The sequence below is a fragment of the Mus musculus genome, chromosome 8, assembly GCF_000001635.26.
Source record: "Mus musculus strain C57BL/6J chromosome 8, GRCm38.p6 C57BL/6J".
Taxonomy (NCBI): Eukaryota; Metazoa; Chordata; class Mammalia; order Rodentia; family Muridae; genus Mus; species Mus musculus.
In genome coordinates, this window is record NC_000074.6 from 21,432,548 (window position 1) to 21,451,215 (window position 18,668).

Genomic DNA, 18,668 nt, shown 5'->3' on the forward strand with positions numbered 1-18,668 from the left:
AGAGTTGTAACTTAGGCCCTGGAGAGGCTCACTGAGACCTAATTTTTAAATCCTTCTGTACATGTTTATTTAGTATGTATCCTAGTCATCTCTACAAAGCATAAACCCTGATTTTAGGCCATACATTTCCCGTGTCCTCTTTCATACTTTCTCATTCCAATGATTAAGTTTCAGACACAGAGCTATGCAGTACAATCTCCTCAGAGTGAGCAGATATGGGCAAATGGGTATGATCTAGAGCTAGACAAGATAAATAAGAAGTCGTTCTGAGAAGCACCCCTTTGCCCCCAGCTTTTCCACATTTCTTAACTGTCTTTGAACCACAAGTGATTGAAGGAACCAATAAAAATTAGCCCACAAAAAAATTAAGACATCACAAGTAACTCATAAATAGTAGAAGTCTGTCCAAGATGTTTCAGCTGCTCTTGTTTGCCATGGTCTGGACAGAAGAGTGCTGTATCTCTTGCTCTACTCTCCAGGCATACCACAATGATCTTTAATTAATGAAAGTAACTTTTTACATATATCATTGAGGCCTAGCTACAAAGGACACACTTAAGGTAAGGCTACAGTGAAGGAGCCCACATGATGAGATACCTTTATAAGATTCTTCTGTCTAGACCTCAACTATCTGTGAAGGACAGAAATTACTGGTTAATGGGAAAATCACACAAGCATTGCCAAAACACAGACTGGTTAGTAATATAATTCTTAAAAAGTTTGATTCAACCTGCAGTCAGCATATAAAGAAATGCAAATCAACCCATTTTTATCTCCCTGTTCAAAGCTCAAGACCAAGTGGATCAATGACTTCCACAAGAAAACAGATACACTGAAATTTATAGAGAAGGAAGTGGGGAAGAGCCTCAAACACATGGGCCTGGGGGAAAATTCCCGAACAGAGCACAAATGTTTTATGCTGTAAGATCAACAATAGACAAATGTGACCTCAAAAATTGCAAAGCTTCTGTAAGACAAAGGACAATTTGTCAATAGGACAAAATGACAGCAAACAGATTGGCAAAAGATCTGTACCAATCCTACATCTGAAAGGGAACTAATAACATATATATATACCTCAAGTAGTTAGACTCCAGAACATCAAATAACCATACTTTTAAAATGGGGTATAGATCTGAACAAAGAATTTTCAACTGAGGAAACTCAAATGGCTGAGAAGCACCTAAAGAAATGTTCAACATCCTTAGTCATCAGGAAATACAAAGCAAAACAACCCTGAATTCACCACACACCAGTCAGAATGGCTAAAATCAAAAATTCAGGTGGCAACAGATCCTGGCAAGGATGTGGAGAAAGAGGAATACTTTTCCATTACTGGTGGGATGGCAAGCAGATAAAACCTCCCTGAAATCAGTTTTGTGGTTCCTCAGAAAGTTGGACATGGTACAGCCTGCAGATCCAGCTATACCACTTCTGTGCATATACCCAGAATATGCTCTAACATGTAATTAGGACACATGCTCCACTATGATCTTAGCAGCCTTATTTATAATAGCCGTGAGCTGGAAAGAACCCAGATGTCCTTTAACAGAGGAATGGATACAAAAAATTGGTACAATTACACAATGGATTACTACTCAGCTATTAACAATGATGAATTCATGAAATTCTTTTTTTTTTATTACGTATTTTCCTCAATTACATTTCCAATGCTATCCCAAAAGTCTCCCACATCCCCCCCACTCCCCTACCCACCCATTCCCATTTTTTGGCCCTGGCATTCCCCTGTACTGGGGCATATAAAGTTTGCCTAACCAATGGGCCTCTCTTTCCAGTGATGGCCGACTAGGCCATCTTTTGATACATATGCAGCTAGAGTCAAGAGCTCTGGGGTACTGGTTAGTTCATAATGTTGTTCCACCGATAGGGTTGCAGATCTCTTTAGCTCCTTGGATACTTCCTCTAGCTCCTCCATTAGGGGCCCTGTGATCCATCCAAAAGTTGACTGTGAGCATCCACTTCTGTGTTTGCTAGGCCCCGGCCTAGTCTCACAAGAGACAGCTATATTTTTAGACAATTTTTATTAGATATTTTCTTCATTCACATTTCACATGCTATCATGAAATTCCGCTATACCCTACCCCTGCCCTGCCCCACAACCCATCCACTCCCGCTTCTTGCCCCTGGCTTTCCCCTGCACTTAGGCATATAAAGTTTGCAAGACCAAGGGGCCTCTCTTTCCTATGTTGGCCACTAAGGCCATCACCTGTTACATATGCTCCTAGAGGCACAGGCTCTGGGGGTACAAGTTAGTTTATATGGTTGTTGCTCCTATAGGGTTTCAGACCCCTTCAGTTAATTGGGTAATTTCTCTAGATCCTCCATTGGGGGCTCTGTATTCCATCCAATAGATGACTGTGAGCATCCACTTCTATACTTGCCAGGCACTGCCATAGCCTCACAAGAGACAGCTATATCAGAGTCCTGTCAATAACATCTTGCTGCCATATGCAATAGAGTTTGCATTTGCTGGCTGATTATGAGATGGATCCCTGGGTGGGGCAGTCTCTGAATGGTCCATCCTTCCATTGCAGCTCCAAACTTTGTCTCTTTAACTCCTTCCATTCATGGGTGTTTTGTTCCCTATTCTAAGGAGCAATGAAGTGTCCACACTTTGGTCTTCCATCTTCTTGATTTTCATGTATTTTGCAAATTGTTTCTTGGGTATTCTAAGTTGCTGGGCTAATATCCACTTAACAGTGAGTGCATATCACATGAGTACTTTTATGATTGGGTTACCTTACTCAGTATGATATCCTCCAGATCCATCCATTTACCTAAGAATTCCATAAATCAATTGTTTTTAATAGCTGAGTGGTACTCTGTTGTGAAAATATACCACATTTTCTGTATCCATTCCTCTGTTGAGGGACATCTGGGTTCTTTCTAGCTTCTGGCTATTAACATAAGGCTGCTATGAACATAGTGGAGTATGTGTCCTTATTACCAGTTGGAACATCTTCTGGGTATATGCCTAGAAGTGGTATTGCTTGATCTTTGGGTATTACTATGTTCAATATTCTGAGGAGCCAGCAAACTGTTTTCCAGAGTGTATGTACCAGCTTGCAAACCCAACAGTAATGGAGGAGTGTTCCTCTTTCTCCACATTCTTGCCAGCATCTGCTGTCACCTGAATTTTTGATGATTAATGATGTTGAACATTTTTTAAGGTGCTTCTCAGCCATTTGGTATTCCTCAGTTGAGAATACTTTGCTTAGCTCTGTACTCCATTCTTTAATGGTGTTGCTTGTGTTGGATATTAGTCCCCTATCAGATATAGGTTTGGTAAAAATCCTTTCCCAATTTGTTGGTGGATTTTTTTTTGTCTTATTGACAGTGTCTTTTTTCTTACAAAACCAATGCAATTTCATGAGGTCCCCTTTAGTCGATTCACCTGCTATGAAAATAGGTATTAATTAATAGAAGTCCATGGCTCTAGGTAAAGAGCATAAGAGGTAAATATTATAATAGGAAATAATTAAATAATAGGTATTAATTAAATAAATTCCTGTGGCTCCTGGTAGAGAAAACAAAAGATAGAAGGTATAAATAAATGCCTGTGGCTCCTGGTAGAGAACACAACAGACAGGATGACTGCTCTAGGCAGAGAGCTTATTAATTATGAGAAATTTCATGTTCAGAATTAGATAGGATATGTTAGTCATTGACTCCAAGTAGAGAGAGCAGTGATAATTACCTGCTATGAACAGGTATTAATTAATTAATAGAAGTCTGTGGCTCCAGGTAGAGATCACAACAAATAGCTATTATAATGGGGGTTAATTTATGTCTGTGGATCAAGGTAGAGAGCACCCTAATAAGTCTTACAGGATACTCATATTCTGTCTAATATTGGCTCCACAGGAATTTTGGGTTTTATCCTGTTTTGACAAGCTGCTCCTTATAGGCAGATGTAGACAGGAAAGAGAAAAGAGGAAAGGAAAGAAGAAAGGAAAGAGGAAAGAAAAAAGCAAGGAAAGAGGCAAAGAAAGAGGCAAGGAAAGAGGAAAGGAAAGGAAAATAGAAGTGTGAATTTATTGTTTTTAAAATGGTTTAATAAAGTCTGCAGGAGACTCATATTCTGTCTAATGAGGGCTCCATGGGAATTTTGAATTTAAATCCTAACATGACAAATTAGAAAGGCCTAAATTTCTAAAATGTGTGTGATTTTGAGTGTTGTGGTTATTTTATTGTTCCTCTAGAACAGAGGGCAAGCTACAGGTTTTCCTGATTACCAGCTGAAGGATATGCTGATTTGGAGAAAAATGTTTTGTCTTTGTGTTTTGGTAAATGATGATTAAGTTATTTATACCTTCCATAGTTATATGGATCAGATTTGATAGAGGGAGACCACCCATGAGAACTAGATTCCAGAGAATCAAACAAAAAGTTTATCTTAATGATACTAAAATTTCATTTGAGATTTATATATTACAGAATATAGAGTCTTTTTTAATTTCATCATCAGACATGCTGAACTGACCTGCCTGAAAACCTGATGTCTTGGTTTTTCATCTGGATCCAGTCAGGACACAGACATCAGAGACTAATACAATCATTGGTGCGGCCTTCTTAAGGCCAACTAACTCCCCCATTTCCCTACCATTCCCCCTCCCTTCAAAAATATCTCGACACCCATATTCAGCTTCAAGAAGTTATGAAGAGTTGTCGTCCCAGTTCCCTAAGCTTTAGGGCTGGGAGTGGGTATTATAGGTTGTCTTTGGTACTGACAAATTTGAAGTACAGGGCTTAGACTAAGTCCTTCTATTGCTGTTATTATAAACAGATCTGAGATGTGTAAGCCTGTGAGTTAAGGGCCAAATAGGAAATTCATGACTCTGGCTTTATCTTTAGACTGTTTTCAGATTTTTAATTAGTGACTGAGAGTAGTTAACAGACAACAGTCAAGGTTACAATACATAGTTGGTTTTCAAAAACAGAAATCCACAGAATGTGACCTTTAATGTTATTAATTCATTTGTTGTTGAGACCAGTGTGCTCCTGACAGCCTTCTCTGTCTTGGATTCAAAGAAGAAACTGAGCATCTTTGAGTTACTCCAGTTGTGGCAAAACAGCCACTAAGCAAGAATTGCCTCATTTCATTTACAGACATAATATTGTCCAAAGAAAGGACACAATTACAGTAAAGGACAGCTGGATTCTGCCGAGACAGAGTAAACTAGTCTTTAATATTCCTGTTTCTCTAAGTCTTTCAGAGGACTGTGTCCAGTAGGCTGAATATTGATGCTCCAACATATTGAAGTAAGGGACTGACCAGGTGATCAGAGGTCTCTATGGACTGGCTAAGTTTTAGAATCTGTTTTAGGTTTTAATATATATTTTCAGTTATATATCAGTCATTCTTGGACTTCTGATGGGGTTGAAAAACTACATAGTCTCCTATCCAACCCAGGCTTTTTATTTTGAGAACAGTTTTCAGGGGATGGTTTTTAGATGGCAAGACATAGCCAGATACAGAATTATAAGTCTTTTAAGTAAGGATAAATGACAGAGGTTCTGTTTAATTAACAAACATGATGGACTGGGTGTTAGATCTCTTGTACTTTATAAATTACAAAATAGTAATAGTTATGTTCATTTATATCTGAGATAAAATAGTCTTTTAATTGAACAGAAAGGGGGAAATCTTGTGGATTGCCCTGGGGCTAATTTTATTTGATGTTAATTATGTTCTGCTGTAAATGGTTGTGAACCAGGAATGAGTCAAGGCTCTGGTGATTTCCTGTAAACCTGCTTCCCATCTTAATTTGTAAAATAAAGGAGAGCTAATGATAGGGCAAGTAAAAGGGAAGGTGGAGCAGAATGGGGGGTAGAGAGATAGGAAGGAGAAAATGGAAGAGGAAGAGGAGCCAGACTAGGAGGAAAAAGAAAAGCAGAGCAAAAGCACATTGCCTGGAGAAACTGCAAGTTCTAAGGGGTCTCATAAGCTGTGGTAGATGTGCCAAATTTAGGTGCACAGCATGTTATCATATTAACTATGTTGTGTTTTCATTGGGGCATATTTGGGAGGAGATTTACCTCAACAGATCCTGGTAGTTTGGTTTTTTGTTTTTGTTTTTGGTTTTTTTAATCTCCTAGAAAACCCACTGCCCTGAGGATGTTAACTCTGCTCACCACCCTTCTCCTGTTGGCCCTGCACATGCAGGCAGGTTCTCCCCAAGGAAGTACTGAGGAGGCTCCAGACCAGGAATAGTTGATCAAGGAGGACCAGGATATTTCCACATCATTTGGAGGGGATAAATGCAGTACTCTCCAAGATGCAGGGGAGAGATATCATCATGCTAGAGACATGCAATAGAGAGGAGTACAAATAATCTCTAAAATTGGGTCACCCAGGTCACTTTATTACTTCATTATTTTCCTCACTGAACAGCAAGAACAAAACAGATCAATTTCTTTCTGCAACGAATTGTTTGTGAATAACTTGAGAATTAATAAATAAATAAAGAGAATTAATAGATAGTGTTTTCTTCAAGATCTAAATGGTTAGTCTTGGACTATTTAACTGTGTCTATTATATTTTAGTTTGGAGATGTGTTTTTACATATTTAAGTAATGGCAGGAGCACAAAAATGAAAACAAACAAGTAGGGCTTAGTCTTTAGTTTTGTGCTTACCATGAATATTTATTTATATTCATCCTGATAACTCATGTTGCTGCAGTAATGATCAATAAGGAGAACCCATTTCACCCAGCACATATCTTGCCCAGACCTCTTCTGTCCTGCTGATTCAGGAACTAAGTACTTCATATGATCTCTATTCCCAGATATGAAGTCAGACTGGATCTGTGATTGTAGACTCACAGACTGTGGTTTTGGAGAACGGTTTTCTGGGGCCAGCACTTACCAGGGCCACACCTTCCAACCCTGTTGCTGCTGAGCACTAGGAACAAGAAGATTATATTTGTCATATGACTTGAGAATTTGAAAAGGACTGTTACTTGTCAGGTGTTATGCTCTAGACCTCCCTCTTCCTTTCTATGCAAATAAAGTTTTTACAGCAATTCTCTCTGTGTGTGCTTGATTATTGTCCCAAGCAAGACTCTGAGAACCAAGTAACAGAATGCTAGAAATACTTGGCACTCAGGAGGCAGAGGAAAGCAGATTTCTGAGTTCAAGGTAAGCCTGATCTACAAAGTGAGTTCAAGGACAGCCAGGGCTACTCAGAGAAACCCTGTCTGGAAAAACCAAAACACATAAAAAACTTATCTTTGGCCTGTAGGAGTGTCAAGGTTATCATTCTCACACAGGATCCTGATGCATAATAAGAAAGGCCAATGCTGTTGCAAGCATCCTAATCTATCACTTTATAACACAGCCCATTTAGATCTGAACCACTATCAAAGCCATCAGCCATGTGGGAGGTAGGCAACATGGTTATCTTCACTTTTACATTGTCACAATGACCTACCTTTTTAGAGAAACCTATCTCAACATTCTAAATGTTAGGATTTGACAAGCAGGGCAGGACAAGATCATATGTCTGGCTTTGAATTTCTATAAGTGTGTCAGCTCTAAAAACAATACTGTAAGAAGCATTAAGTAGAAAAGGCACCAAATAAGAAGTATGATGGTTTGTATATGCTCAGTCCAGGGAGTGGCAGTTTAGAGAAGTGTGGGCTTGTTGGAGTAGGTGTGTCACTGTGGGTTCTGGCCTTAAGACCCTCATCCAACCTGTCTGGAAGTCAATATTCTGCTAGCAGCCTCAGATGAAGCTGTACAACTCTGAGATCCTCCTCCCCATTGCCAGCCTGAATATTGCCATGTCCCTGACTTGATGGCCTGTAAGCCAACCACAGTCAAATGTTGTCCTTATGGCAACATTTGAGAGAGAGTTTCCTTGGTGTGTCTATTCAGAACAGTCAAAGTCTCTAAGACAAGAAGCAAAGCAGGAAGTCTCACCCAGATATATACAACATGTGAAGAAGTATCTGTACATATCTGTGGAAGCTGGATTTGATATATAGAGGAGTGACTGTAAACACACACACACACACACACAAACACATACCATGTGCTCAGGTATTCAGATATATCTTCAGATATCTAGGTGTAGGTACCTTAAGACACCTTTATCTACCTTTCTCAACTGATGATGAGCTGTTAGAAAATGTGACTTATGTTACTTATATGACCAGATATCCTGTGACACACAGAGATACAGCAAGAGTGATCAGGACCCAGAGACAGTATCCTCAGTCAATATACCAGCTCATGCCCCCGTACAGGTGCCTGAAACCTGAACCAAACATAGTGGCCTGCAGAGGGACCTGGAAACCCTAAGCTTCTAGTTTTGAGCAACCACCCACCAAATTCAACAGGCATATATGAGGATGCTTCCATGTTAATTCCTTGCCCCCTTAAGACACTTTAAGGTCCTAGTTTAACTCTAATAATAGCAGAAGAGATTTCCAAGTCTTCCAAATTCCAAAGTGCTAACAAAGGGTTGTGGTGGCTTTGATGAGCTCAAATTCTCACTGATGTGCAAAAGATCTATTAATGCATAGATCCCAGCCTCTTTTACAAGGTCTTTTTTGCTTTTCTTGGAATGCGGGCTTTGGAACAAGTGTAGTAATATTTAGAGCTCAGTAGACTGGAGCCTGTTGCCCAACCCTACTGCACTGAGTCCTCTGAAGACTCTCTGTAAAAAGACAAACCTTTAGCACAGCCATGCCACCTGATGGTCAGTGCAGGGTATCTGTCCACTTCTCTGTGGAGCTTGCCCTCCTTTCCTGGAACACTCTGGACTCTTAATCAGAGTGTCATGCGGAAAGTTTTTTTGATGTGAAAATACATGGGAGCAGCTGAGCAAAATGTGCAAACACCCCTGGGTCTCAACAGCTTACATTTCATGCAAGGCTATGACAAGGCTGCCCACTTTCTCCCTACCTATTCAATATAGTACTTGAAATTCTAGCCACAGCAATTAGACAACAAAACAAGATCAAAGAATTCAAACTGGAAAGGAAGAAGTCAAAAATCACTATTTGCAGATGATATGATAATATATACAAGTGACCACTGTCTTTTTTCCACTGGATGGTATTACCTCCCTTATCAAAGATCAAGTGGCCATAGGTGTGTGGGTTCATTTCTAGGTCTTCAATTCTATTCCATTGGTCTACTTGTCTGTCGCTATACCAGCACCATGCAGTTTTTTATCACAATTGCTCTGTAGTACAGCTTTAGGTCAGGCATGGTGATTCCACCAGAGGTTCTTTTATCCTTGAGAAGAGTTTTTGCTATCCTAGGTTTTTTGTTATTCCAGATGAATTTGCAGATTGCCCTTTCTAATTTGTTGAAGAATTGAGTTGGAATTTTGATGGGGATTGCATTGAATCTGTAGTTTGCTTTTGGCAAGATAGTCATTTTTACTATATTGATCCTGCCAATCCATGAGCATGGGAGGTCTTTCCATCTTCTGAGATCTTCTTTAAGTTCTTTCTTCAGAGACTTGAAGTTCTTGTCATACAGATCTTTCACTTCCTTAGTTAGATTCACGCCAAGGTATTTTATATTATTTGTGACTATTGAGAAGGGTGTTGTTTCCCTAATTTCTTTCTCAGCCTGTTTATCCTTTGTGAACAGAAAGGCCATTGATTTCTTGAATTAATTTTATATCCAGCTACTTCATTGAAGCTGTTTATCTGGTTTAGGAGTTCTCTGGTGGAATTTTTAGGGTCACTTATATATACTATCATATCATCTGCAAAAAGTACTATTTTGAGTTCTTCCTTTCCAATTTGTATCCCCTTGGTCTCCATTTGTTGTCGAATTGCTCTGGCTAGGACTTCAAGTACAATGTTGAATAGGTAGGGAGAGAGTGGGCAGCCTTGTCTAGTCCTCGATTTTAGTGGGATTGCTTCCAGCTTCTCACCATTTATTTTGATGTTGGCTACTGGTTTGCTGTATATTGCTTTTATCATATTTAAGGTATGGGCCTTGAATTCCTGATCTTTCCAAGACTTTTATCATGAATGGGTGTTGGATTTTGTGAAATGCTTGCTCCACATCTAATGAGATGATCATGTGGTTTTTGTCTTTGAGTTTGTTTATATACAGGATTACGTTGATATATTTCCGTATATTGAATCATCCCTTCATCCCTGGGATGAAACCTACTTGGTCAGGATGGATGATTGTTTTCATTTGTTCTTGGATTTCATTAGAACGAACTTTATTGAGGAATTTTGCATCGATATTCATAAGGGAAATTGGTCTGAAGTTCTCTATCTTTGTTGGGTCTTTTTGTGGTTTAGGTATCAGAGTAATTGTGGCATCATTGATTGAGTTGGGTAGAGTACCTTCTGTTTCTATTTTGTGGAATAGTTTGTGAAGAACTGGAATTAGATCTTCTTTGAAGGCCTGATAGGACTCTGCACTAAACCCATATGGCCCTGGGCTTTTTTGGTTGGCAGACAATTGATGACTGCTTCTATTTCTTTAGGGGATATAAGACTGTTTAGATCATTAATCTGATCTTGATTTAACTTTGGTACCTGGAATCTGTCTAGAAACTTGTCCATTTCATCCAGGTTCTCCAGTTTTGTTGAGTATAGCCTTTTGTAGAAGGCTCTGATGGTGTTTTGGATATCTTTAGGGTCTGTTGTTATGTCTCCCTTTTCATTTCTGATTTTTTAAAATTAGGATGCTTTCCCTGTTCCCTCAGGTGAGTCTGGCTAAGGGTTTATCTATCTTGTTTATTTTCTCAAAGAACCAGCTCCTCGTTTGGTTGATTCTTTGAATATTGCTTCTTGTTTCCCTTGGTTGATTTTGCCACTGAGTTTGATTATTTTCTGACTTTTACTCCTCTTGGGTGAATTTGCTACCTTTTATTCTAGAGCTTTTAGGTGTGTTGTCAAGCTGCTAATGTGTGCTCTCTCTAGTTTCTTTTTGGAGGCACTCAGAGCTATGAGTTTTCCTCTTAGAAATGCTGTCATTGTGTCCCTTAAGTTTGGGTATGTTGTGGCTTCATTTTCATTAAACTCCAAAAAGTCCTTAATTTCTTTGTTTATTCCTGCCTTGAGCAAGGTATCATTGAGAAGAGTGTTTTTCATTTTCCACATGAATGTTGGCTTTCTATTATTTATTTTGTTATTGAAGATCAGTCTTAGTCCATGGTGATCTGATAGGATGCATGGGAAAATTTCAATATTTTTGCATATGTTGAGGCTTGTTTTGTGACCAATTATGTGGTTGTTTTGGAGAATGTTCCATGAGGTGCTGAGAAGACAGTATATCCTTTTGTTTTAGGATAAAATGTTCTGTAGATATCTGTTAGATCCATTTGTTTCATAACTTCTGTTACTTTCACTGTGTCCCTGTTTAGTTTCTGTTTCCATGATCTGTCCATTGGTAAAAATGGTGTGTTGAAGTCTCCCACTATTAATGTGTGAGGTGCAATGTGTGCTTTGAGCTTTACTAAAGTTTCTTTAATAATTGTGGCTGCCCTTGTATTTTGAGCATAGATGAAGGCCCAAAACAGGACCTGTCCTAGAAGTTGTGCTGCTTCGGCCTGTCACCAAAGTTGTTAGCTTCTGTAGTCCACACTCTCACCTGGACAGACTAGTCTCAGAGGGATCTGGGAACCAAGATGGCTCCCCTAGGTGCTCCTCAAAGCCCTCCCAGGCCAGGCAGACACCTCTACTCTGGCAGGGAAGCTGCCGGGATGTTTGGAGCCCGAAAAGGGGGCTGCCTCAGAAGCTCTGTTGCTCCCACCTGTCCCAGAAGCTATTAGCTTCTGTAGTCCATACTCTCACCTGTGAAGACTAGTCTCGGTGGAGTCCTGGAACCAAGATGTCTCCCGCCAATGCTCAGGCAAAGCCCCAGTACTCATTTTCTGAAAGTAAAAACATTGCAGAATCTCAAACATGTGGAATGACCCCTAGCTTGAGGGTCCCAAGTATGGAGATGCTCCTGGACCACACTATTGTTCCATGTGTTCAGACACTTTGGCTTCTACAGAACAACTCACTCTAGCTGCATTCTTACAAAATCTGTCTCTTAAACTCAATTCACTGTGCCACAATGAGGCCATCTTGCTTTCTCTATAATGGCCCCAAGTAGGGGATTCACATTATTACCCCTCATGAGGATGATTGATAATACCTGAATCATGAAAAGAACTGACTCTCCAGTCTACCTGATCAAGGTCTAATCCAGACTTTCTGAGAATTACAGGCTTCAAGTCCAGAATATAAAAATCCTTTGTTCCTTGAGCTTATTAAATTAGGCAGTGCCCAGCTGCTTCTTCTCTTGCAAATGAGAGGTAAATACTCAAGCAGATGGGAAATGGGAGAAGATTGCAGGGCCTCTTCATGATTATCGGTATCAGGGTTTTTGTTACTGAACACAAAGTGCAACATGATGATGGTAGCCTTGAGGACAGAGGAACATCAAAGGGAACTTGAGGGTAACAGCCTCTCCCAATTCCACACATTGAGCTCCTGCTCACCAATCCTCCAGGTGACTCCCAGCCATGAAGACACTAGTCCTCCTCTCTGCCCTTGCCCTGCTGGCCTTCCAAGTCCAGGCTGATCCTATCCAAAACAGAGATGAAGAGAGTAAAATTGATGAGCAGCCAGGGAAAGAAGACCAAGCTGTTTCTGTCTCCTTTGGAGACCCAGAAGGCTCTTCTCTTCAAGAGGAATGTGAGTACTGGTGCCCAGTGTGATGGATGCTTGCATTCTCCTGAGGGAGGGATGAAGATGAGCCCTAGAATCCTGGTAGAGTAATGTTGCTCTCTGGCAACACTATTTTAATTCCTTTTATATTCATAACAGTAACAGCGAGAGAAAAGTAACTCTAATTGAATATCTTTCTCATAAGGCGTTTACTGTAAAAAGATATACATGGGAATTTCAATACTCACAGTACTCCAATACTCTGTTTAAATGCTTATAGAACAGGATTAGTCTTGGGTATTAGTAGAAATTTTTCTTTGTGTAAAGGAAAATTGAATCAATTTCAAAGTATACTAAAGTGTCTACATGGTGATAAAAGGAACACAGAAATTAAAGACACATCAGAATGGCTCTTAAGTACATGACCAACACCCCCGAAGTGTGTTATTGGTTGAGATGTCCTTGCTGAAGTCTGTATTGTGGCCAACACAGCACATTCATGCTGTATCACATATCCCCATAGGATTACATACTATTACATGCTGCCAACCCCAAATCTTAATGCCTGATTCTTTTTGTGCCTCCAGCGCGTTGAGAGATCGGATATGCTATTGTAGAACAAGCTGCAAAAAAAAGAGAACGCCTGATTGGGACCTGCAGAAAGGGTCATTTAATGTACAAGCTCTGCTGCCGCTGAACATGGAGACCACAGAGGACAAGACAGCCATGAGTACTGAGGCCACTGATGCTGGGGCCTGATGAACATTTCTCAATAAATTGTTCACAATATGCTTCCTGTGTGTTTACATTCTTTCAAAGTATGCTACAAGGCTCAGTAAAGGCTCTGTATATAAAGTACCAGGACCTTCTAGGAAACCTTTGAAGATGAATGAATACTATAATTTTTTACTTCAAGATACCAGTTCCAATTAATATCAATTTTAAAAAGACTCCAGGTTCAGACACAAAATGTATAGAAAGCTCAGAATTCTCATGATCCTCACATATGCTGCTCCTGACTTTTGACTCTGCCTTTAGGTAGTCTTGACTCACTCTCAAAAGACATTGCCTATATGTTAAGAACAACTGACACTATGGGTTTCAGGTTTACAGAGTTCTAAAATGATATATTTTTTAAAAACTACACTGTCCTTAAAAACTGTTTAAGTTTTAATAAACCACACCTGAATTATGCCTCTGGCTTCTAAACCGTGGGTTACATATGGCTCTGTGGAGACAACTTTTCTCAACATTAGAAAAAGTTAGTCAGAGACAGAATGGGTAGGATAAAAAACAGTGCATCCCACACTATGATCTGCATTAATCTGCAGTGTCCACAGTCGTATAGGACAAAATACAGTTTTTATACAGAAAACGTCTTTATATACAGAAAGTATACATGTCTAATGACTGCAGTGTGCTCTACAAGGTACACTCAAATGACTTACCCTACAGCTTTCAAGGGCTTAATTCAGCATGGAAGAGATATGCAAGATAAATAAAGAAGTCGGTAGGCAGTTGTTGAAGCAGGGGACACTAGTGATGTACAGGGTGCTAAGAGTCAGGATATAAGTCATCATACTCCTTCAGGAAAAACCATGTCCTAAATGAAAGAACAGCAGTTGTAGTGGCCTCCAGATTACAGGTTCTAGTACCACAGATGGTGTGGGTTCACAGAAAACATAGTTGTGGGCATTCAATAGTGATGGAACCATGCTAGGTAAATTGAATACCCTTTCACACTTTGAGGAAGAAAAGATGCTAGAAGCATCTTACTTGGTCAGTTATGGCAACCATGACAGAGACTAGCTCCACTGATTGAGCTAGAAGAGAAAGCCAATACAACTCTTTTCACATCAAATATTACAGAATTCCAGTTAGAAGATTGCAAACAGAATGCAGTTATCATAGTCCACAAGACATTTGTCTTTAAATAAGTCACTGGTGAACTGAGCAAAATAAATTGAACAATTACATCAATATGGTCCATCCTTCTGAAATGTAATTATCTGAGGATATAGGTCCTCTGTTTCCAGGAACTGTTAGCATAACTCCAGTAAGTGTCAATCAACAAACACATGACACAGTCATATTGTTCAACCTCTCTACTAAAGTTCTCCAAGGCCTCTCCTCTATTTTACATAGCTAAAACTCTCTCTTTTCCTTGTCTTCAGAGTTTATTCAACACCTATCCCTGTTGCAAATTCTTGACCCTGGATGTTATAAGATCATGTATTCTTCCTTCCCAATTTACAATTTGGATAGAAATTTTCTTGTAAAATGCATGGTTTCATTGTTTTAACCTGACCTATTCTAGTGGTGAAAATTCTAGATGCTTATTAGAAAGGGTTTCTGTAGGTGTGTGCACATTGTGAAATGATTAAGTTCAAAAAGTATCATATCTGTAACCACAAGTATTTATAATTTTTTTATGGTGAAACACCTAAATTCTACGGTACTAATTGTTTTGAAATACATAATCCATTAGTTTTTATAACCATATTGTTGTGTAATAATCCACTAGAACTCATTGCTCCTTCCTAAATGTAATTCTGCACCTATTGACCAAAATCCCCTCAACATTACTTCATGTTGCCAAAATCTAGTAGCAAGTACTGTATTCTCACCTGCCATCACATTGCTTTTTATCTTGGATATGTGAGAACATGTTGTCCTGCACTTTGTGTGTCTGGATAATACACAGTAAGTGTCCTCAGGTACCATCTCAGTTATTGCAAATTCTTTCTTTCTATGGTTGAGTACTATTCCACGATGTCCACATAAACTCACACACACACACACATACACACACACACACACACACACACACACACACACACAGAGAGAGAGAGAGAGAGAGAGAGAGAGAGAGAGAGAGAGAGAGAAAGAGAGAGAGAGAGTTTATGTATGTGTACCACATTCTCTTTATCACCTCACATACTGATGGATATCTCTTGGCAGTAATGTACAACATTGAGAGATATAATACACAAATATATCTCTGCAGCATAAAGAGTTTATTTCTATTTGAAAGTTTGGTTTTCTGAACCCTTTCTACAACAAGAAATAGAATACAAGGGATTAAGAGAACATATTTTTCTTTGCTTTACCAACTTTCCTTTGACACTCAAAGTGCCTCAGCTCATTTAAAAACTTTCAGGTTAGAGGAAAACATTCTCCAGTCTAATGTTGCCCAGATGGTCTCCTTCCCATCTTCTTAATACTTGGACACCTTAGCTGACAGTGACCCTCTCCTCACTCTCTTCAACTAACCAGCCAATGGCCACATGCCCACATACTTGCCAATGCCTAGATTCTCCTCAGTTTGGGTGTTAATCTAAAGCTCCTGGTTTGTAACCTATTCATCTGCCTTCCTGCCTCTGATGTGGAAGACCCCGGTTCTTTGAGAAGTTCCCTCAATAAAGCTGTGCTTGAGAGTCAGCTGAGAACAATGATACACATGGTATACCCAGAACACTTGTACCCAGCTCTTTCATGACAGATGCTCTTTGTTAGCAATGATCACACACCACATGCATGTCAATTAGAGTGTTGAATTCAGGTTCAGAAAACACCCCTGCATCAGTATTTTCACACAAATTCTTGAGAACCATAAAGAGGAATTTTTATTAGAAAAACTGCTTGGTTCAGAAAATAAAGTGTTGCCCTGGCTTTTGTTTCTCCTTCTATTACTCATAGCTCTCATATAATGGCAAATGGAATAAAGGGCAGTTCTAGAAAGGATTTGTAGTTGATAATCCTAGAAAAATAACAAACACTTCTTAGTTTTCTCATGTTCTAGCAATCACAAAGGTCATACAGCCCACCCCACTACATCCCTTCCCATGGACAGAGAAGTGAACCCCACTTGGTTGCACACTAATCCTGCATATCCATTGTAGAAAACTGGATATACAAAGAATGAGAAGTTGTTCATCAAAGCCCCCACATAGTACAGAACCTATGTCACTGATCTAGGACATGTTTTCAGAGTCCTTAAGATAAATTCCAGACTTCATCAATGCATTGACAAAGCAAAGGTTGATATTCAAAATAATCCACACAAGTCAAACATTCACTCTGTATGTACATGAACATGCTCTGCTCTCCTACTGCCCTGTAACATATCATTACCAGAAGAAATGGATTTCAAACAACACACATAAATGCGTTCTAACTCATATTTTCTATTTGGACATTGTTCAGTAAAATTGGCACAGAGATGAGTGGATCTCTAGGATTTAGAGAGTTTATTACAGAAAACCTCTCCAGCATGGTTGCCTAGTCAGTACTGGTGTCAGGAAGAAGCCAAGAGCTGAGAACAGGTGTGCAGAGGACATCCAACTATCCTAGCTAAGTAGAGAGGCATCATTATGAACCTGTCTGAAGTAGAATGGGTTTTGATGAAGGATGTTTGTAAACATTAGAAACCAAAATATTTTCCCCAATAAAGGTACTGATAACAATTTTAATTATACCACTCAGGGTCCTCAGTTCTTTCCCTGTTGTTCCCCTGAAAAGATTCAGAGTTCCTTAAAGTAGGGCATTTGTGTTCCAGTGTGAACATATGCCTTAGTTCTTTTTCTCTTATATAGCAGGACAGCACATAACAAGTCATATAATAATTGCATTTTGCATAGCAGTTGGTACCAATTTCCTATAGTTCTGGTTCTATGAAGTCTGGGGTCAGATGAAAGTGTGAAAAGATTTACTCTGGTGATGTCCCATTTTCTGATTTATAAAATTATTACAATTTAAATTTAATCCATGTTCTTTCAGCGTTTTCTGAGTTTATAACACTGGGAGCTAGGATTTTTATAAAACAAAAGGTTTTAAATAATATCATCCTCATTTTTTAATCCAAGAGTCTTCACAAAGGCATACACCACATATTAATTTTAAGCTGTCTTGTTCCTGTATTGATCACGATGAACCAGAACAGTTCCCATGAAAGAGGTCCATTGTTAAAAATGTGGAAGGAATGAAGACAAGAAAGTGAAAGTTCGGTTGGAAACTCGGTCTTTTATCCAGGCCTTGTAGTAGGTGACCCAGGTAATCACATCCACAGGTAATGCAGATGAGACATGCAGAGGGAATGTGCAGTGTTTGCCATGACAACAGACACAGTAGGGTCCTTGTTGACTGGGGATGGCATCATCACTGGATTCATGGGCTAGCTGTAAACAGCTTCTGATGCTAACACCAAATGTTAATGAATTACTTATAGTATGGATTTTCTACAGGGGACTGAAGTGAAAACTTGATGGTTCTTTGGAAAATCAGTTTTGTTGGAAGCTGTTTTGCTGGGGCAAACACAGGTAAAACACCGAGGCAGACTCTTGAAGGAACATTTTCCTGAAGCAGACACAGGAGAAAGGATGTTCTGCTAAAGCAAGCATGTGAAAGGACATGTGATGAAGGATTCTTTGCAAACAACACATATGTATTGGTCCACCTTACATGCCACAGCTGACCTCCATTTGTCAGGACTCCATGAGGAAAATGAACAAAAAAAATATCTGGTGGTGTGCTCTGACTATTTTGCAGCTTCAGTAGACTGGGGATAATCAGCAGAGTGATGTCAGCAAGTGTTCAGCATGTGTTCAGGCAAGACCCATGGAGGAAACATGGTATTTAGAGGGTATAAATAAGACTCGATGGGCAGTGATGGAGGCTGAAAAAGGCTTGCTTGTAGAGCTGTTGTGCAACTCTTCTTGGTCTCAAGGCTTAGAGATCTTCATTTCCCTGAGAGCTGAGAACTCCTGGCATTCCAGCTAGTGCTTCCTGCTGACTCCTGAAGTGGATGAGGCCTGCATGTATGTGCTAGGTAGAACCACTACTGCTGATTCCTGTTTACTATCCTGACTTTATCAAACTGGACTACTGATGCATCCTTGATGTACTTGCAAGTGGATTGAGTGGTTCACTGCTGACCTTGTGAACTGAACTGTGAATTTCAAGACAACACACATAGGAGTTGATCCACTTCCAAAGTATTCTTT

At 39.5% G+C, this 18,668-nt stretch overlaps 1 pseudogene; it reads left to right on the top strand.

Moving 5' to 3' along the window:
* Positions 12,522 to 13,363, top strand: Defa-ps18 (defensin, alpha, pseudogene 18; annotated as a pseudogene).